Source organism: Macaca fascicularis, chromosome 10, assembly GCF_037993035.2.
Source record: "Macaca fascicularis isolate 582-1 chromosome 10, T2T-MFA8v1.1".
NCBI classification, from domain to species: domain Eukaryota; kingdom Metazoa; phylum Chordata; class Mammalia; order Primates; family Cercopithecidae; genus Macaca; species Macaca fascicularis.
In genome coordinates, this window is record NC_088384.1 from 80,156,865 (window position 1) to 80,179,701 (window position 22,837).

A 22,837-nucleotide genomic window follows, 5' to 3' on the forward strand; every position below is an offset into this window, starting at 1 on the left:
CACCCTGTGCCGAAAGAAATGAGAAATTATGAAACTGTGAGGGTTCCTCTCTCCAGAAGAAGAAATCAGAACAATCTCATCTCAGAAAATGGACCAGAACCAGCAGAAAAACAGCCTGATGGTTAAACACTCTTTGCGGTTTGTGGCTCAACTGAACTATCTGAACTTAACCTTAATGATCTCAAAGGTCAACACAGCTTCTGACAACCACAGTCTGGGGTTCAGCAGTTGGCCAGCACCAAGCTTCCCTACAACCACCCAATCCAGAACTGACAAAATCAATAATGCGTTTGAATCAACCAATCTCTTTCCCTTGTGGAATCTTCAGGCTTTGAAAGTCATGCCCTTACTTTGGTGGAGGAGATGGTATTCTGGGAGACTGTTTTCCTGTGGATATACCCATTTACAAGTTAGTTTGCCATTCTCTCTTAGTTGTTCTCTGATACTTAGTTGGAAGGTTCATACCTGAGAGCCTCATTCTTGTATATTGGGTAAGTTTACACTGCTCTGGTCAGTCATAACTCAGCTTAACACTCTTAGTCTTTATTCTCTTTTATCATCTGGTTATTGTCCAAATAGTTCCAAGTTGTCAAAGTAATGTCCATTAGTTGTCAAAGCTATTTCAATTTGACCTAATTTACCAAGACAGCTCTCCAAATTATATAGATAACTCAGAACTTTGAGACAGATGTTCAGTTAGTTCATTTCAGAACACACAAGAAAGCCCTATTGGCAACCTGAGCTGAGCACAGCGTACATGGACACTTGGGGAGCAGGATGAAGCATTTCATAGTCAAGTGGCTGAAAAGGCAGCACTTACAATTCAAACATGGCTGAAATTTTAAACAAACATCCCAGGCCCAATCTCTCTATCTACTCTATTATGAGTCCTCTTATTTATTTCAGCAAGTTAGAACCAGACACCTGGAACAACAAGCCAGCAGCATTTCCTCCAGCATTTAACCACATTGAAAGAGAAAACCCCTTTAGAAACATTGGAGGTGTCACCTTAATTTTTTTTGATTAAGCTCTTATGATTTTAAGCTGTCAAAATGTGTCACATTATTAATAAGTCTTTATTCAAAAAATACTTTGGTGCATATTTGGGAATACAAAGAGTCACCATTTTACAGGGGATCTATTATTTTAATATACTTTCCTCTATGTCACATAATATGAAATAAATGACAAAAGTATAATATGTAGACATCTGAATTACAGGTTTAATATCTACATTTTAAAAATGGCAAGTTTAAGAAACAAAACTACAACTCTAACAGCCTTTCATTGGCTTTATAGACCTGAATCACTAGTGTTTCTAATACAGTAGTTATTAAAGAACTATGAGATCATGAAATATTAATCATTTACAGTGGGCCAATGGAAAGGTGCTAATTCATACCATCTTAGAAAATTATTACTATTACTAACAATACTGAAAATGAATGAAATTAAATACATTTAAAGTATAGTTCTAGTAACTGACTTATTATTCATTGTGTGATTCCCATAGCAATTTTAAGCTGGTGAAACTTTGGTTTTGTTGTCTTTTTGTATATGGCAGATTTAGGATCATAATAAAAATAATGAGTCTCCCTACTTAACATCACTTTAATTATTTATACAATGTATATACCCGTACAATAGTCTCTAGTTTTGCTTTATCAACCAATTTAAGTCCTGTTTTTAAAACATTTTGAAAACATTTTTAGAGTGAATAAGCTATTCCTCTATTTCTTATCAAGGAACACATTCAATGTCAGATAATAAGGGAAGAAATAAAATTACTCTTTCAAATGCTGCAAACCATAAATTACGCAACTTTTCCTTGGTTATAGATAAGAAATAAACATAATTCTTCAGAGAAAAAGGGAACTATTGAGTCAGATATCTTTCTTGAAGAGTAACAACATAAAAAATTGAAAATTTTATTCCAGTTATAGTATTTATTCATTTTCAAAACTAATGTGGTTTATAGCACGTATAAAAATAGAGACAGCCTAAATCAAAGCAAATAGAGATTGTTTATTCTATCCCCTTGCTTTAATGCTTAAGGAAACAGAGCAAATGATGCATCGGAGAATTCATAGGGCCAGAGCATAGGTTCCCTGATGGAAATTACTTTTTAATAGTAAACCTTCAATCATAATTGTTAAAGTTAAATCTATTTTAAAACCAACGGCATTAAAGAGATGCTAACACCATGAAAATTTTAAGCAGAATTTGGTTTTGAACAATTTACAAAGTTGTAGTTAAAGGAGGATTTAAAAAAGAAAGTTGTCTGCTAATTTTGTTTCATAACAACATTTTTCCAAATTCTAAGATTCACTTTTGCTATTTTTTCTAAATATTTTTCTTTTATAATTTCTACACTTTGTTGGTATTTAATAGATATTTAAAATGTTTTATAAAAACCTAGGTGGCAGTATAGAAACAGGAAGAGAAAAATACTGTTGGTTCAGAATGTTTCTCTGCTATTTGGGAGGTAATTTTTGTTGTTTTTTCTTTTTGAGACAGAGTCTCACTCTGTTGCCCAGGCTGGAGTGCAGGGGCGCGATCTCCACTCACTGCAAGCTCTGCTGCCTCCCGGGTTCACGCCATTCTCCTGCCTCAGCCTCCTGAGAAGCTGGGACTACAGGTGCCCGCCACCACGCCCAGCTAATTTTTTTTTGTATTTTTAGTAGAGATGGGGTTTCACCATGTTTGCCAGAATGGTCTCGATCTCCTGACCTCGTGATCCGCCCACCTCGGCCTCCCAAAGTGCTGAGATTACAGGTGTGAGCCACCGCGCCCAGCCTGGGAGGTCATTTAACATAAAATATAAATTCTCTCTCCCAATCAGATGTCTTAAAAAAGGCCTACATCAATGAGAGTAGGAAGGGTTTAGATCAGAACTATTCAGTAGAAATATAATATGAGCCATTTATGTGATTTTAAATGCTCTAGTAGTCACATTAAAAAGGAGCAAGAAAAAAATGAAATTAATTTTAAGAGTATATTTTATTTAAACCAATGTATCCAACATATTATTTCATGAAGTAATCAGCATAAAAATGTTACATAGAAATTTTGCATTGTTTCCTCATGTTAAGTCTTTGAAATCCAAGGTGTATGTTATATTGACAGTAAATTTCAACTCACGCTAGCCTCCTTCCAGGTTTTCAATAGGCAACTGTGACTAGTGGCTACTGTTGCTCTAGATTATTTATTCTGGTCAATGATGAACATGTCAGGACTCTACTAGCATGTTAGAGCTGGTCAAGACACCTGTGCTGCTACCACAGGTCACTGGCACCACATTGACCAACCTTCCACCATTGATCCCAGAGGGAGATGAGGAAGAACCTTTACCTCTTTATTTGCATCAACAAGCCGTTATGTAAAAATTAAGGGCAGAAACCCCAAACTAGAGAAACTGAGGTGTTTATATGAAACAGATTTAGGCTGAATTTCCTTTACCTGGCCACAGCTGGAGAATCTGGTCTGAGAGCCTTTTCTTAGTGCTAGCTCTGAAATTCCATCTACCCACTGTGTTTATGTCTCTCCCTGTTGGACTGTTCCATCAGCTTTATATCCTCAGTCCCCAACACATAGCTGCAGCCTACTATGTGTCTGTAAGTGTCAGTTACACTAATCTGAGCTAATAAGAACCTCTAAATATGAGGGAAGGAAGAAGAACTTGATGTCTTGTCAAGTAAGATGAAATTCATTCTGTAGATGAATTGCTCTTACACTATCTACAATTAATTGACAGGGACACTGGATGTTTAAGAAAGTCTTCCATAGTGTACCCACCTCACTATGCTACAAGTTATCTTCAGCCTCTTGCTATAATCTTACTAAGAAAGATTTGAAAATAAAGCTTACCTCCTAAGGAATTCAAATTTACTTTAAAGCATTCCTTTTATTATCACAACTGTGCCTTCAAAATGATATCTCATAGGTGATTAGAAAATGTTATAAATTATTTTAAATTAATATATCAATGCTACATTATTCAATGGAGAAACTCAAGGCACGAATGTAATTTTTCAATAAGAGCTGAACATGTAGCTTCATGTCTTCATCTGATGCACATATGGAGATGGAAGAAAATCTAAGTATCAGTATGTTTGTCATTGGCATGTCTGTCTTGGAGTCATCAATGAAGAATTTTCAGGGGTGCAGAGGTAACTGAAAGAAGTACTTACAAATAAAAGCCAAACAATGTTAGGTTAGGCAAGTTACTTAAGCTTCTTAAACCTCCATTTCCTTATCTGTAAACATAGGAAAAGAATAATGCCTAACTCATAATGGGCTATTGTGGAGGCTTAGATAAGGCATAGATTTCTGTTTAGCAAGAGGACAGGCACTTGGTAAATTCTTAAGAAATGGTAGCTATTCATATAAACACATTTGATTTCTCAAAAATGAGGTAAAAGGTAGAGGAGGATAATAGTAGATAATTTATCTGTTCTTTGCTAAAGCTGGAAAAAGTGTGAATCATGCTAATGACTGTTTATTTTACCAGAATAAACACAATTTCAGACATATTGTGACTCTAAAAGGAGGTGATGATTCTACTTCCTGCCAAGTCATTGGGTATAGATGACTTAGTGGCCCATATTCTTTGACACACCCTTATTTAATGTCCAAGATATCTCTGGTTTTTTTTTCTGTCTGGAGACATCTGTGCTCACAGAGGGAGACGGCAACGTCCCGTGGTTAGAGATCAGAATGTAGAGTCAGACTCAAGGACAGATGTTCCAGTCTTGCCACATACTCTTGAATCACCTTCAAAACATCATGTGGATCTAGAGACTGCAAAACCTTTCCATCCTTCAAGCTCTTTAGAAACCTTCAAAGTTGCTCAAAGGCTTGGAAACCCAATAAGAATATTGTTGGAAGAACTGTAAATGTATGCGTGCTTTTATCTGATAATACTCTAATGACTACAATAATGACTTCACTGTAATAAACAATTGGGTGGAAAGGTTAGGCAAATAATAGAAAACTTGGAGAGTAATGTGACTTTTTTCTCAATGGAAAAGGAACCTAATCTGAAACTGCTCACTGAGTTGGATCTGGCCTGTACCCTTTGTGTCTGTTTCAACAAATGGACAAAGTACAATCACAGCCCATTGAATTTGTTTGTTCTCTTAAGTAAGTCTTAAGAGGCTCCGCCTTCTTAAGTATATCATTAGTTTTCTTAGCAAATCCTTTTCTTACATAGAATGCAATAGGAATCTGCAAGTTAATTCAAGACAAGGTATTACATTCCTTAAATTATTGGAAAGCACATATTTTTAAATGCATTGAGTGGCTGACTCAAACATGTCTATAACTACTGATGGCAAACAACATGGTCTCTTTATCAGGAATGTCTAAGTTATTGACATCAGAGTCAGACACCCTGGCGCTAAATTATCAATCTTCCTCTTAAACTCTCATGTAACTGATAAGTCCTTTAAATGTCCTGAGCTTCAGTTTCCATACATGTAACTGTATGTAGTTAACTTTTCCTTCTCTATATGCCACGTAGTATTGTTAGAAGAGGGAAATGAGAAATTGTTATGCAGCCTAAAGATAGATAATAATAATATTACTTTATTTTTTTATAATTTTATTTTTCAAATTTTATCATAGTATGACATGTAGTATTTGGGTAGATGCACAAAGAATTCATATAAAATGTTAATTTCTACATATTTCAAAAATGGAGTTTAATGAGGCCATTTAAAAATAATATTTCCTTTTTTGGCCAGGCACGGTGGCTCATGCCTGTAATTCTAACACATTTGGAGGCTGAGGCAGGAGCATCCCTTGAACTCAGGAATTCAAGAACAGCCTTGGCAACATAGCCAGACCTTGACTCTACAATTTTTTTTTTTAAATTAGTTGAGCATGGTGGTGTGTGTCTATAGTTCCAGCTACTCAGGTGTTTGAGGTGGGAGAATCACTTAAGCCCAGGAGGTCAAGGCTTCAGTAAGCAGTGGTCATCCCATTGCACTCCAGCCTGGGCAACAGAGTGAGACCTTGTCTCAAAAAAAAAAGAATACCTTTTTTCATGTTTTATAATTTTTTTCCAAATCACTTTTATGCATGGTCTCAATTTTCTCCTCATGACCCAGTGAAAGTAGATAGTGCAAGTACTGTTTTCATTCTCAGATGTTCAAACTGAGGTAAAGAAAGCAACTTAATCAACTTATCATAGATTTCCATGAAACAACAACAACAACGAAATCAGCCTTGCAAGAAATTTCCACTCCAACACTCATTTTCTGCCACCATAATTTTTCCAGGGTCAGATTCTTAAGGCAATGTTCTAAGTTCATAATTAAGCTTAGTTGCATGCACAATTTGGGTAGTTAAGTAATTACATGATTTGCACATGCAAATACTGCAATCATTGGCACATAAAAATAATGTCCTTTAAACATCTGGGCCTGATGGAGGACAAATGGTCAGGAAAATCAGAATTTCTGTGGTTCCCCAAAGGGATCACTATAAACAGGAAACATTACAGTCTGTTCTCAGATGTTTAGAAAATCCACTCACTTTAACCTAGAGAAAAGAGGCAACATGGAGGCATTCTAACTTCGACTTCTCCTCTCCAAAGATATCCAGGTACCGAATAAGCTATTTGGAACCATAAAATGTCTGAACGCTAATCAGAACATTTGAGTATAAAATACAGTCCTACCACTGAAGAGGTTGAAAAGTTTTGAACAAATCACTTAATCCCTGAGCCGCCTAATATTAATCTCTAAAATGGGAATAATAACAATATCAACACTGTAGGATTGAAAAGAGAAATAAATGAGATAAATTTCGTGAAAGGTTTCTGTAAATGCTGAAATCCTGTACAAATAAGATCAATTTTTATTACGTTGGATATGTACATGATGCTGTCAAACATTCCAATAGATCAGACACAAAATGGTTTTGTCTGATTATTATTATTATTATTATTAGGTTGAAATAATAGTAATTTAGCTATCTCTAAGGGAGCTAAGTAATTTTAATACATTTCCTCTCTCACCCTGAAAAGAAGTATATAATGAAAGGGAAATGAACTTTCTTTTATATCCAGAGGTAATGTGGTCTCTGTTAGTCCTATATCTAGTTGTCGAACCAATAATTGAAGGTGGATGGCAAAGAAACTGGCAAGAATTTCCAAGTAGGGCAAAGATTCACATCTGTAGTGTTAGAAACGAGGCCTGCTGATAAAAACAGGGGGCAAAACATTTTTTACTATTACAATAAATTCATGAGTTTTGTGACCTTGCTACAGTTTTCAAGGGGTAAGGAAAATGTTTTACATATGAGGCTGAAGATACAGCACCAAACTGAAAATGTAGCCAGATAAATGTATGTGAGACATTGTGCAGAATGGTCTATAACTAAAATTGCAAGGCATCAGAGAATGTTTTCATTAGAGAGCTTGTATCATTTCCTTATGGGAGATTGACAGATGATATAGTTGTAACTTTTGATATGATGAAACTGTAAGAAGTTTGAAAAAGGAATTGTGGGTCATGTTAAAAGATTTCACAAGAGATGTAATTCTAGAGTTGTCATACTCCATTCTTTCTCACACAGGAAAAAAACAGTATGGTTCCATGGAAAATAAATGGCTTTGGAGACATGGAGATATTGTTATACTCTAATCTTATCATTGGCTGGGTGCGTGGATCTGGCAAGATAATAATACTTAAACTCTTAGGCATTTTCATTTGAAAATATCTAAAACATTCTCATATTCTAAGTAAACTGCAAGGGAGATTATGCACAGCTTCATCAGGATTCCAACATCACCAGGATATAGTTTCTTTCTATCTCTCAGATACATCCATGTTGCTACGTATGGTGGGTGGCAAGATGACAGGAGTAGCTCCAGCCTGTGATTCCCAACCAAGGGCGAGAGAGAAAGGACAACCGTGTCTGTGGCAGAACTTTCCATACATACGTATTTGATTCTGATTGGCTCAAAGGTATTCACAGTGGCCAGGCATCTGGGGACTCTGCGTCTGTCAGAACACACGTGCTGAATTTTGGAGGAGGCAGGAATTCTGTGTACATTTTTTTCCAAAATTTCAGGAAATAGACTCTGATGGCAGAAAAACAGATACCGTCTACGGAGGTTTAGGGATAACCTATGTAGGGACAGGGTGGTGAATACGAGGGCTTCATTGATAACTTTTTCAATGTCTATAGTTCCAGTGTATTTATCTTCACTTTCATTACCTGTTCACAGACAGAATCTTCATCCATCAAATTTTGCTCCCGATGGGTGGCCTTCAGACACTTCTTCCACAAGGAAATTGTGCAGCTTCCTGAAATGAACAACACGTAAAGCCATGGGAATTATGGATCAGCCCCCAGACCTTACGCTTCATGGCTGCAAGCCTTTGTGAAAGTTTCTGACCTCTATATGTTTCAGGAATCTTAGCAATGAAACAAGGATAATTGCACTTACTGTGAGGATCATGGTAAGGAGTGGAGATAAAGATTAAAAGATCCTACACCAGCATCTGCTACAAAGTAGATGCTCAATAAATGATTCTGATTATGTAGCTAGGTCAAGGTCTTAAGATCTATTTCTTGGGACTTCCTGTCCCACTATCACCACCACATCCCATCCAAATGTCAATATTCAAAATGACCTTCATCTTTCACAATTTGGAAGAAGTTGGTGGTCTAAAAAGAACTACAGGCACAGCAAAACAGTTTGCAGATCATTTGAAGGGGCATTGCTGTGCAAAGAAAGGTTTCCATCATAGGACAAATGTCTGTTACTCTCAGTATTGAAAATTTTTCTAAAGTAATGAAACTCACTCAAGAAATTCAGAGAAAGAACCAAATTAGAGTGCTTTCTGAAAGGAAAGCTCTGTCGGGAAGTTGGCTCACTAAAAACTAGCTGTTTCTTATTTATCAGCAAATGACCAGCTGCAACAGGTCAGCCTAAAAACCCTTGCTATTTGACCTCATCAGCAAGCACCCCGCAATAGGTCACCATTGCTTAATTAGACAAGGGAGTTTTCAAATGTAATCTCTTTGCACTCAGCAGGCCCTGGGTCAAATAGAAACTGACTAACCTGCAGCTTGTGTTTACACAGCTTCCAACAGTTCAAAAAGCCAAGGCAAGATCAGAAGCTTATCTTCCAGCCAACTGGGGTGGGTTGGGGTGGGGGGGTGGTTGGTGAAATTTGACAGAAGCTTGTAATCAGCCACATTGGAGGATGAGGGGAAGGCCTGTCATCTGTTTTGAAACGTGTTACAACAAGATGTTACATTTCTGGAAACCTGGGTGCAGAAAAAGGTGGGCAGATTCCATTCTAGTGGTTTAATTAAGAAAGAAAGTAGAAGATCTAACCTTAAGTCCAGCCCTGTTGTCTGGACCTCCTCTCTGGGGAAGCAGGGGTAGTGGCGGGGGAGGCTGGGGGAGAGGACAAGGGCACTGGGATGTGCCGGCCAGCGCGTGGCAGCTGTTCACGGTGAATCCTATTCTAGCTCATGGCCATGTGTTCCAGCCCTTTTGGAAAATTACCTCCAAATAACAGATCACGAAAGAGCAGCTCCAACAAGCCCTATAATTTAGTCCCCAGAGGAAATTCTTCATTCATCAAGTGTACAGGAGGCTAAATTAGTTCTATACCCAAGTGGGCCCTGGTTGGCAATTTTACGTGAGGGTAAACCCTACCTTGGGGAGGAGTCCAGCCAGAAGGGCTGGTGGCCAAGTGCTGCCTGGTGTCCAGCTGGGTCAGACCACATATTGCACCACAGATTGGGGAGAGTTCCTGGGGAATATCTCTGGGACTCAGTCCCTGTCCCTTTTTTTTTTTTTTTTCCAGATGCTCATATTTGAGAGTTTGTGGGGACTGAGGGAATCTGCTTCATTTCAGCCTGAAGTTGCTGGAGGGTCCTTCATCAGGAGACAGTATAGACTGGCCAGAAGTGCAATAATTATTCAGTCTCTTTCTCAGTATTAAGCCAATGTACAAAATAATTACAAATCTGCTTCTATAGTATACACAGATGTTGCTGTTGTCGTTGTTGATTTGTTGATTTGTTTTTGTTCATCTTCCATGAATCTATTCACAGCCTGGAAGCCAGCTCCACTGTTGGTGGCCATTAAAACCTAAATAAAACAAAAATTCCTTAGAAGACAGTTAAAGGATGGGTATGTTTAAGAGTATGTCTCCTTTTCCCTCGGTCAAATCTTTATTTTTGTAAACTTTGTTTTTTCTTAATTGAGAGGTAGTTGAATTCCTCAGGTGTACCAAACATTTCAAGGTCTATAAATAAGCCAGAAGTTTTCTTCATGCGTAATCAACATGTTGCCTAGAACAAGATACTTTTTAAACATTCCCTACATTTTAAGAAAAGTGATGTTGCTAAACTTGGATTACATTCTGAAGCTAAAAATCTTGTTCCTCTTCTTAGAAAACTTATTCACTGTCTCCATCTAGGAATCTGGATAAAACTACATACTTCTCCTCTTTGCTATCTTTTTAGTAATCTAAAAAAAATGCCAGCCTCATTTGTATTTATGAGATTTCTTTATACTTAAGATTTTATGAGCAGCCACTCTCTGCAAATCAAAAGTTTGCTTTGTGAATTCACTGAATGCTACAGGCAGGGCATGTTTGGAAAGAAGATTTGTTAATTTGTGGAGAAAATGATCCTGTAGAAATAAAATAAAGATGCTTTCATGAACAAGTATTCAAAATTAAAATTAAAATACTACATTATATATTTTATATATGTATATATAAAACTAAGTTCAAATAAGACTATGCAAATAGAGTTGATTGAATTGTGCAGTTTTGTCAACTTGTTTATTTTCTGTTTTCTATTTCCAGGTGCCCATAGAGACTGACACAAGCATTATGTCTCTAAATTTGTATTCATTGAATGTACAAAAGAAGACAGCCATTAAAAGTACAGAAGTCCCTCCTCTGCAAAAAAACAAAATTCTAAGAAAATTCTTTCAAAATTATGAAATGCATTTACTGTTAATTGGGTAGAATAATAGAAGTGATTATATATATATAAATTTATTTATTTTATATATATACACACACACACTTTGAGTACACTTTCAAAGTATCTATGTCAAATTAAGCATTTCTTTCATCAAAGACAAACCTGCCTACTTAATTTCCCATTTTTTCCCCCTTAGAATTGAGTGGGCAAGAAAAGGATTAAGAACTTACTAGAAAACATGCATGGTCAGAGTAGAAGAGGGAATAAACATGAATTCATTGCTTATTCACCTGGGTGCTATGAGTTTAGCATATATTTGACAATTTGTCTTTTTTTTTTTTTTTTTGACGAAGTCTCGCTCTGTCGCCAGGCTGGAGTGCAGTGGTGCTATCTCAGCTCACTGCAACCTCTGCCTCCCAGGTTCAAGCAATTCTCCTGCCTCAGCCTCCTGAGTAGCTGGAATACAGGTATGTGCCAACACGCCCAGCTAAGTTTTTGTATTTTTAGTAGAGACGGGGTTTCACCATGTTGGCCAGGATGTTCTTGATCTCTTGACCTCGTGATCTGCCTGCCTCGGCCTCCCAAAGTGTGATTACAGGTGTGAGCCACCATGCCTGGCCAACAATTTGCCATTTAATAGCAAGCAGAGGCAGGGGTGCTGGTTAAGTTTGTGGGACAAGCCAAGAAGATTGGAGATTTGCCCACCTCACAATCATTTAAACTCAGACTAAAAGACTAGAGCATAACTTGTAAGTGATCTTGACTCATATTTGTAGAGACTGTAAGTCCTAGGCAGACAGGGCCAGGGTTACTATAGAAATATAGGTACTGCGTGTGTCTAACGGAGAGCAAAAGTTTGGATTAAACCAAAGTCTTCATCCTCCTCTAACCTGTGCATCACCATTCCTCAAGTTAGACATTTGGCACTGCACAAAATAATTGCACATTTTTAATTTTTTGGCATGAGGTCTCCTCCAAGAAAAAGCTCATCAGGTTGTGATGAAGAGATGGAAGATGTTGAAGCACGATGTCTTCAAACTGCTCAGAGAAACCTGTGGATGTGAAAGCAAGTCAAAACTGTCTCAATATAATTGCTACTTCTGTTTTTATTAATTCACAAATAATTACATGGGGTGTGTTATAGACCCAGGCACTCTTGTATTTGCTGGTACTATGCTAGAGAACAAGACAGAACACTTGGGGTGTTCCTTCAAGTGGGCTGGAGTTTGCAAGGGTTGTGGGGAATAGATAGTAAACAAGAAAACGACAAACCAACAGGATAAACTCATTTAGTAATATGAACTGTTAGGGACAGAGTGATGGGCCAGAAAGTGACTCGATGACTGCTGTGGATGGGTGGTCATAGAAGGCCTCTCTTAGGAGGCAACATTTAAGCTGAGACCTAAATGACAAGAAGCTGTGAGCCATGGGAACAGCTGAGGAAAGAGGTCTGGTGAAGAAAACAGTAAGTGCAAAGGCTTAAAGGTAGGAATGTGCTTGGTATATCCTGGGAATAAAAAGCATGCCAGTGTGGGTTCATGCCTAGTAAGAAAGGAGAAATGGCACCAGGTGAAGTCAGGGAGAGAGGCAAGGGCGAGATTTTGCACAGCCTTGTCAGCTTAGGTAAAAGATTTCATTCAGGTTCAATGGTGAAGAACTGGAAGGTTTTTATTTGGGAAATACATGATATGATTTAGAATATTACAAAATCACTCAGGTTGCTTTTCCAGAATGTGCTGAAAGAGCATGTGGTGAAATAGAAGAGGAGGCTCTTACCTATCTTAGGCTCTTGCCTAAATAGAGATATAGGCAAGTAAAGATGGCAACTTGTACAGCAAACTTGGCAGTGGAAATAAGGCAATATATGCAGGATATATTTTATTTCACTAACAAAGTTGACTATTTGTTGATTAAGGAAAATGTCACACATGAGTACATGAGGGGAAGGGGCATTTAAAGGTTTATGGTTTGAGGAGGACTGCTTTGGTTCTTTTCTACCTAATCTATTCTGCCAATTTTACCAACTGACAGTAGAAAAGTTACCAAATTGCACTCATGGAGCTTTTCTCTTAGTGTTTACTACCAGTTTGTATTTCTTTTTTTTTTAAGAGGGAGTCTTGCTCTGTCGCCCAGGCTGGGGTACAGTGGCCGGATCTCAGCTCACTGCAAGCTCCGCCTCCCGGGTTTACGCCATTCTCCTGACCAGTTTGTATTTCTACAGGATTTCACATCACATAACATATTTCAAATAAGAATGGTATATTCTTCTTAGGACAATAAAAGACATGATTTGTGTGGCTGTTTTAAATTTTCAAATAAAAGATTGGCAGTTGTCACAAGACACAAGGAAACTCATCTCCCAATACATTCCTTTAGATGACATCATGTTGAGCAGGAAGGAAACCAAAATGCTGCTCCCTCTGTCCATAACTTGTGCAAATTGGAAAGTGGTTTTCACATAGAGTTGATGAGCATTGAGCAGAGGGGGCATGTCATAGGAACCAGTTATGTGACATAAATTTATAAATGTATCCATGAGAACCAGTTATGGATCCACAGTCTTGAGAGATCTTGAGCCTCACAGACTTTGTGGACGACAAGGTGCTCTGCTACCCTGTAAAACTAGATGTTTCGAAATGCTTTATTGGTTGCCTGGCCATGTGGCAAACTCTCTAGAACAATGGTGCCTAGTAGAAACATAAGGTGAACTACATATGTAAATTTGCATTTTCTAGTAGTCATTAAAATTTTTTAAAAAGTAAAAATAATTTCAATAATATATTGAACCCAGTCCATACATAATACAATTATTTCAACATGGAATCAATATGCAAATTTATAATGACATATTTTACATTACATTTTCATGCTAAATCTTTGAAATGTGGTATGTACTTACAGCACATAGAAGTTAGACTAATCAGACTGGCAGGCAAATATTTAAATAGTAAGGATATCAAGATTGGGGCTATTGTTTTCTTCCAGTCAAAGCAACATTTTATGCTAAGTGAATGAATGAATGAGTGAGTGAATGAACACATATTTTTAGAGTTCTTTACTTCACTGTAGATGCATTTCACAAGGAATGGAAATTTACAGAGGTAAAAGCACAACATGGTAGTTAACTTACCTGGCTGGGGAGAGATTACAGTCCACCCATAATCTTAGAAACCATACTTACTTTATGGTTTACAGGCTACAGGGTGCTTTCTATACTCATTGTCACACCTCTTTAGGTGGTCATATCTGCATGCATCCTCTTTAGGTGGTCATATCTGCATGCATGGTGGGTTGGGCTGAAAATTTCCTTCTTCTGCCAAACTTCATTCCCATGAAGGAAGGTGTTGGAGAACTGAATGCATGCAACCAGCTTCTGAAGCATGCAGACGAGCCAAGTGACCACATTCAGCCTTGATACAGAGAGAAGGTAGTGCATCCAGGGAGACCTTCCACTCTGCCTGGGGAGTGGAGTGGAAGGGAGCATACAGTCATAAGCCCAGCCAGTAGCACAGAAAGTTTTTCTAATTGCTAGATTTAAGAATTAGTTTCATAAGAAAAAACTTGATATAGTGAAGAATATTTTCAGTGAAGGAAAAAAGATGTAGGAGTAAAATAAGTTTGAATACAGTGGCAAGTTTTGTTTGGTTTTTACCATCTGAGGCAACAATGTACTATCTCTAAAATAATAAGCGCAAAATAAAAGCATCTTCATTCGCAAGTACTGTTTACCATGCATAACTAAATATGCATGGTCTAGAATGTGACCTTGTATCCAGGCGTTGCTTTGGGGAGAAGGAGAATTTGCATTTATAAAGAAGTAGATGAATCTGATTTCACCCTTTCTCCTTTATTCTTTTCCCTGGAATATCAGTGGTAATAACATCATCATTGACTTCGAGGTCTCTAAGCTTGACAGGTCCTATTGATTGCCAATCACAGTTCAAATTTCCTTGATCTCTTCGAAGTGATTATTCAGTCTTTATATATATATGTGTGTGTGTATATATATACACACACACACCTTTACAGTCTCTCGAAATAGATTTTTCCCCTCATGGAAGAATCCTATTCATTAGAAAGTTTTAACTTATATTGAGTCAAACTGTTGCTACTTCCAGCCTACACTGACTGGCCTTAGTTCTTAGTAAATCATGGATAAAGATAATCCCTCATTCCGGGCTCTTGAAGATAGCCATAACAGGTGCAGAACAAGTCTATGAAATGACTCCCACACTTAGAAAGATTCAGTTGAAGAAGAAATAAAGAATTAACAATTAGTAAAACTTTAGCTACAGAAGGGAGCCTGTATCTCAGTATGCAATAAAATTGAGAATGCATTAAGGATGGGAAAGACAGGGAAGATTGCAGGGAGGAGGACAAGCCTAGATAAGCAGAAGTAAGTAGGGGACCTCCCCAGACACAGCAGGAGGAAGTGCAGGCAAGACAATTGCATGGATTTAGATAAACTGTAGGTCAAACACAAAAGAACCCTTCGTAGACACCTGTGATACAGGTAAAGTGTTTGTCCCCGGCAGAGTGCTAAGCACTGCATTTTAAATATCTAATAGGTCTAAATGATTTTAGGAATGATGTTTCTTGAAAAATACCAATTTAATACAAGTACTGTACATTTAATTTTATTTTTCAGCTAGCATTATGCTGGCCTTGACTGTATAACTCACACATTAATTTATATCCAATTTCAAATTTTTGCATATAACTGCAAAACTTCAGATTTTGACTTTTTCTTATCCAAAGCACATATTTCAAATGTAGTTTACAATTTTATTCCTTCAAAACCTATTAGCAGTAGGATACCTTAAGTCATCATTTTACTACAAACTTTGTGGAACGATGTTCACTGGAGCTACATGGGGTAAAGAAGTTGAGCCAACCTGCTCTTGATTTAAAAGAAGTCTTGCTTTACCCTCTACTTGAAATGATAGTAGTCATAATAACCACAGATATTACTATTGATGCATTTTCTACTATGTCCAAAAGCGTCTCTCTAAAAATTTATTTTTCTGATCTCCCATCTCTTCATGCAAAGTCAAATGGCAAATAACATGTTGAGAAGGTTGGCAAATATACAGATGCTTACATTAAGGAAATAGTGCAAAATTGGTATAAAAGTTTTGGATCTCACAGAATTATTTTGTATAGGTGTGCAGGCCCAGGATTAGTCTTAGCTTTCAATCTTAGTATTGCTATTAATTAGGTTATACGAACTTGGAAAGACCACTTAAAGGACAGTTTTCTCATCTATAAACTGCAAATAATCATAGAAAAGATTAAATTACAAATTTTATATAGCAAAGGAGCTTGTAGAGTATCTGGCACCTTGCAGGAATTCCCCAAAACTCTTGGGTCCTTTATTAATCCCTCATATATCTCCACTAATGTAAATAAAATGGATATCCTGTTCTTTTGAAATTAAACAGAAGTAGAAATTACGATTTATGCGAATACTATATAAAAAATCAAATTGTATGTTCGCTATATAGTTTGCTTCCAATTTCCTATCAAAGAACCAAGCTATTTGAGCTGCCTTTAGTCTTTTAAGCAGGGGCACTACATAATCTGTTCTAATATTTATATTTGGACCTGAGAATAAAATCCCAAATGTCTTCTTAGTAGAATTTTGAGCAATCTACTGGTGGCATGTAAAGAAAGTCTGATTTTCAGTTTCTCATGTGGACAAGGTTGCTTGAGAATTTCTTAGAAAACATTGTGTTGTCCAGAAACAAAGATTTAAATTCTATTGACTTTCTTCAAATCATATTTTCCTCACAAATGCTGAAATATATTTTGCCCCAATAGATAACACATAATCTATTGTTCCACTTACCATCCAATCCTAAATATAATTTTACTCTTCTGTTCATTATTCCAAAAATTTCAGATAATTGTCACCTTATAATCTTAAATTACCTACTCTTCAGAAATGATTCTCAATGACTTTATCTGTATTTCATTATCCATTGAGGATCTCCATTATAAAACCATATCAAACACCTTACATTCCAACAAAGCTTGCAGAACACATTCATGAATAACTTTCAGGTTGCTTTACATTCAAAACGTAATAGTACAGAATTAATTGTTTTAGAAAATGTACTTGGTCCACATACAGGTACAAACATTCACATTCAACTTTCCATAAATCTATTGGAAGTAGAAATATTTTGCTTCTATGCATTCAAAATTACATGAGTTTACAAATTAAGTAGGAAATTACACAGATCATCTATAAAACCTCTGGGACCTTGAACTAATTTGTGTAGCCTTCTAAGTCATCAAAAGTTAGCTCTTGAAACTTAAATAACTTTTTAAAAGTTTCTTTAACGTTAAGTGAAAGAAGTTAAAGAAATGTCTGTCATTTCTTTCTGTCCTAGTCTAATGTAGACTTCTGAGTTGTAGGACCAGGTTTTTGAGTGACAATGCACATAAAATACTCCAGAAATCTTTCCAACAACTGATTCCTTGTGATTCCATGTTCACAACTTCAAAAAGTTGGGCATGAACTTTATCTCAGCTAGGCTGACAATGATAAGATTTTAAAACAGAGGGAACATAGACCACCCACAGCCCTGCTGTCTCAAAAGCAGACCCACTATCTGCTTTTGAGCAAATGCCACTATCACAATGCAAGTAGCATCTCCAAACTGACTGTCCTCTTGAATGACAGACCTTCGTGGAGTGTTATCTAATTGTCTAAGAAGAGGAGGGAGAGGAAGGCGCATGCTCATTTCATTTAAATGTGCAGTTCTCACCATTGAGCCTGGAGACAATGAAGGGGAATACCGATTTACTCACATGGCTTTTTCTTGGAGTCAATGTGTCCCTAGTGGTCTATCTTCTGTGATTTTTTTTTTTCTCTTAAATATTGCCTGAGAGATAGTACATCAAGGACTTCCTTATAGAAAACCACTCAGGAGCTGAAGAGATGTATCTACGTATATGAATACTGCCAAAGGTGACCAAGTGGCAGCTGACAGCAGAGGATATGAATCACTGACCTTGTTGGTTTCTATTTTGCCCACAGAGCAAAAATATCAAAGTAACCTACAAAAACAATCAATAAATAACCTATTATTCATGTCTGGGAACCTACTTTCTACTTGCCCTCATCTCTCCCATCTCTATTATGAATGAGTAAAAGGTAAAAAATACTCCAAATGTCTCATATCCATTGAAGTCAGATGTTAAATTATTTTAGTCTCATAGCATGTTGCAAAGAAGTCACTAAAAAGAACATGCTGGCTTTGAGAGGATAAGTGAGAAGTCTGGGGGCATACCATTTTCTAGCGATAATCCTACAAGTTGGGGATATGTTATGCCTTAGCAAGGCACACATTTTTTTTTAATCATATGACACTCCCCTTTGCCACTGTTCACTTTGCTGGAAGGACACATACTTTGTGGTTACTAAATGGCACTTTCTTTTATTAATATGTTTAATTGTTGATAGAGCATGATGAAACCTTTCTCATCTAATCCTTTAGAAGTATCTAAAGTATTCAAAGATTTAATAAAACATAGCCAAAATACTCATACAGCCAACAAAAGTAATCCAGAAAATTACATTGGCACTTTCTCAGTCAGAGTAATATTCAGAGTTGTTATTACATGGCCATATTGTGTCTGTGCTCAAATGTTTCAGACTTTACCATCTCAGCATTTAAATTTAGCATTTAGATACTATTTCTACCTTCCCCAAGTTTCCTGGATGATCGAAGTTCTTACAGTCTTCAGGTAGTCATAGCCTACACTCTACTAATTATCAGATGCTGGAATAATGACAATGATTGAGATCATAATGAATTTCTGAGGCTAGTCTTGTATTTATCAATAAAGTAGTTACCCTTTTATGAGTCACCACAAATTACCTCTTGCATTTGATGCAGGAAATCCAGAAAGAGACTTCAGGGCAGCCATTTTCGGGTTACCGATATGGGAAGTGGAAAGTTTGTGTGTTGTTTTGAGAGTTGTTTTGACCATGCCCCTCATTTACATCTCATTTCCCACATAGATTACAAGTCTATTCTATCCTCCTAAACTAACTGGTTAAAATTAAAGTGGTTAATTCTCTAATTAACTTACCATATGAGGGAGCCATCATTTGCAAGATCTTTGGAAGTCCCATGTTAAACTCCACTGAAAGCAAGTTTCCATCTGAAGTTCAAGACCAATTTAGGAGTCATCTAAACAGTTTACCAGTCACCCAGAGTGATAAGAGTTTAGTACTATTATTCTCTTCATCCAGCATCACCAGGTGTAGGTACAAATGCCAGCATTTCTAGACTGCACAGGCCACATCTCTCTTCTTTTCTTTTCTCTTCTTTTCTCCTCTTCTCTTCTCTTCTCTTCTCTTCTGTCTCCCTCTCTCTCTTCCTCTCCCTCCCTCCTCCCTCCCTCCCTCCTACCTACCTTCCTTCCTTCCTTCCTTCTTTATTCTTTCTCTTTTTTGGTGACTCTGGTGGGACATGAACTGTATTTCCTTTTTAATCTGAGCTTCCTTTTACTCTTTGGAAATTATTCAGCCACTTTTTATGGGCTGTTATTGCAGTGCATGGATTTATAAATGCCCAGGGGTCAAAGCATGTCTCCTGAATGACAATGACATTCATGGCACTGTGCATGAGGTGGGTGACTGCCAAACCCTCACACCTCTATTTCATCCCACACCAAGGCAAAAATGCTATTGTTCCAAAGACAAAAGGATGGAGAATCACTGAGAAAAAAAACATTAGATTACAGAGGGAGCTCCATGCCACTATTAAAGAAATTATAAAAAGAACAATGTTGTTCTAAGAAACATAAGTACAATAAGTTCTTGATGACGAATTAAGTGCAACTGAAGGAGAGAAAATGAGTCATTCAAATGCCAAAGAATGGTCACCCCCACCTGTAAGTGAATGGCTAGGAACTAGCACCATGAAATGGATTTAACCACATGCATCTCATGTTTTTGTGGCACTCCTTGGTCTCGTCATGTTACAAGCTACATGTCATAAGTTACAGGAATTAATAGAAAAATTATACAGTCATAGTCATAGACGTTGTTCTGTACTTACTGTGTAGAAAACAACTCATATAAAAAGGCTTCCTTTCCAGGCCAGGTGCGGTGGCCCACACCTGTAATCCCAGCACTTGGGAGGTTGAAGCGGATGGATTGCTTGAGCCCAGGAGTTCGAGACCAGCCTGGGCAACATGGTGAAACCCTATCTCTACTAAAAATACAAAAAATTAGCCAAGTTGGTGTGCACCTGTTGTCCTAGCTACTAGGGAGACTGAGGTGGGAGGATCTCCTCAACCTGGGAGGCGGGGGTAACAGTGAGCTGAGATCCTGCTGCTGCACTCCAGCCTGGGTGACAGAGTGAGACTCTGTCTAAAAAAAAAAAAAAAGAAGAAGAAGAAGAAGAAGTAGGCTTCCTTTCCATAATTTAAAGATTCAGAGTAAGAAAGAAAATACACACACACCCCCCACACAAAAACACGCACACAGGCACACACACTTACATACTATATTACAAATTAAGGCTCAAAAGATTAAAATTAGCAATTACAGTTAGCTTTAAGATATCAAGATTGTTTAATGTAGACTTGGCATTTCCACACTATTTTTCTATTATTATTTTCTAAATTATATTATTCCATATTACAATAATGTACTATTTATATATTACTATATATTATAGTATAATATAGTAAGTTACGGCATACTATAATACTAAATCTATATTATTATCTTGTGTAGTATGTTTCTCTTACTGTATTCTGCTGCTTCTTCTATGTGAGTTAAAAGAACTTCAGAAGTTTGAGAGACTTTTCTAACACATAATTTACCAGATAATTCTATTCTGCTCAATGAAAGAGGCCAATAGACGCTGTAAAGCTAAAGGTACATTAAGGTGGATTCAGAATGAAACTTTTCTGACATCATTGCCAAAGCCAAAATATTATAATTCTTCCATCTCATCCTTTTACTGGAGTCTTTATGACATTAACAGCTATTTAACATGTGACTTTTCTGTACCAGATGTTTGGATAACTACTGCTGGGTGAATTCTAAGTGTATGGCACCCACCCCAAATTCACTCCTACAATACATAGAAAGGTCAGGTGCCTTGAAAGTGCATATAGGTCTGCCTGGGTTGAGGAGCACCTAGGAATTGAGTTGAGGCTTAGTAATTCATAGATGCAGACTATTGCATCACAAGGGGCTAGCATTTAATTCAAACTATATAATCACCAGTTCTATTGAATTGCAGACCACAGTTTGGAATTCCTATTGTATCAAAAATTATTTTGAGTAAAGGGAAAATCGTATCTCAAGTTCAGTTGGCAGTTTCACATTTAAGGCAACTATTATACACATTTCTCTCTCCTCCCTCCCAAAACCTCATAAGAGAAGGAATACATACATTTTAAGGCAGCAATGGAAAACTGAGATAATGAAGGATGTTCAGAAAGTCCGAAGCAGTTGAGAGCCAAAAGTGATGAGGAACTCACAGTACAACACAGGCTTAGACAGAATTGTTTTTTTTAAACAGTGAAAGATCTCATCAGAATCTCATCTTAAGCTGATATTAAAGCTTCAAAGGCAGAACTTGATAAGGAGCAGTGGAGGAGGAGGAGGACACTAGGGCAGTCTGGTCCCCAAGGTAGCTAAGGACTAAGGCATTTGTCCCCAGGCAAAAGCTGAAAGATGGTCTTTCTGAATGAAGTTGGGGATCTTTTCAGTAGAAATTTCAAAGGTATGCTGGGGCTGAAAGAAGAGAAGCAGTAATTCAGACAAGTTCCTGTCACTGAGATGGACAAGAGGACTCTTCCCCTAATGTCTCATAAGGCAAGCTCTCCATCCACCCTAAGGGAAAGCCCCCCAACTTACTCCCCACCTGTTCCCCACCTTCCTCCTCTCTATCCCAGTTGCCTCTCTACAGAGCCCGAGACTTTGTAATGACCCTAGAGTAGAGTACATTATTTTTTACATTTTTAAGTGTACCTACTTCAATTCCTGGTATTGATAAATCAAACCATTGTTAGCAAGTGTTACCTGATATGCCAAAATGCTCTGTTGAAGAAACCAGTATGCAAAGGAAACACCAACTGAACAAATGACCTAACACAAGAAAAAACAGACAAGCCAGAACATAGAGGATAACTATAAAATAAATGCGATTAGTCTCTTCAAATCCACAACAGTGCCCATCATGAAAATATTTAATAGTTTTGAGCATGAAGGCCAAGCATCTGTAATTAAATATGGTCTGTGTGAATTTATTATGGGCATTAACATTTATACACCACGTTCTTAGATCATCTTTAAAATCCTCCCAAGCTAAGGATCCATGATTCTATTTCAAGTACAAGTCCTGAGATTTAGATTTCTCATTGGATACAAACAACTGCTGGTAGTACACAAGGGAAGAAACGAACATATTCTGAAATTCTGGGAAATCACAAGTGATTCTCTGTTCCATTGAATGCTGAGCCCAAGCAGAGTTAAGAATCTGCAGTGTGGCAGTTACCTTGCTGCAAATAGCACACGTGTTCAGTCTTTGCATCATTGATCCTTGTCTCCATTTGTGGTGTTATCGGCTGGGATGGCAGGGCCCTGGGATCCTGACAAAGAAGTAAAGGAGAATAATATTTGAAAAAAACACTCGGCCAGGAGTTAGCATTCACCAGAGTGCTTGTGAGTACTCCTAGGAGAGTATCACACATAATGCATTATCTCAGCACTTGATTTATGAGGCTAAAGTATCTTTTAAACAATGTTACACTCTATAGTATGAAGATTTTATAGCTAAGCAGGGAGATTGTTAAAACAGTCAACATGGAGAAACTGTGAGAAAAGCCAGCT

The 22,837-nt window shown here is 37.3% G+C and overlaps 1 long non-coding RNA gene across 1 annotated transcript in view; it reads left to right on the forward strand.

Annotated features, from left to right (window-relative positions):
• The window catches only part of LOC135965367 (uncharacterized), a 276,715-nt gene extending 268,250 nt beyond the window's left edge, over nucleotides 1-8,465 (forward strand). Inside the window, exon 3 of the long non-coding RNA XR_012418423.1 lies at nucleotides 8,237-8,465. This is a non-coding gene — a long non-coding RNA (uncharacterized lncRNA). The remainder of the gene's footprint in view (nucleotides 1-8,236) is intronic.
• The last annotated feature ends 14,372 nt before the right edge of the window (nucleotides 8,466-22,837 follow it).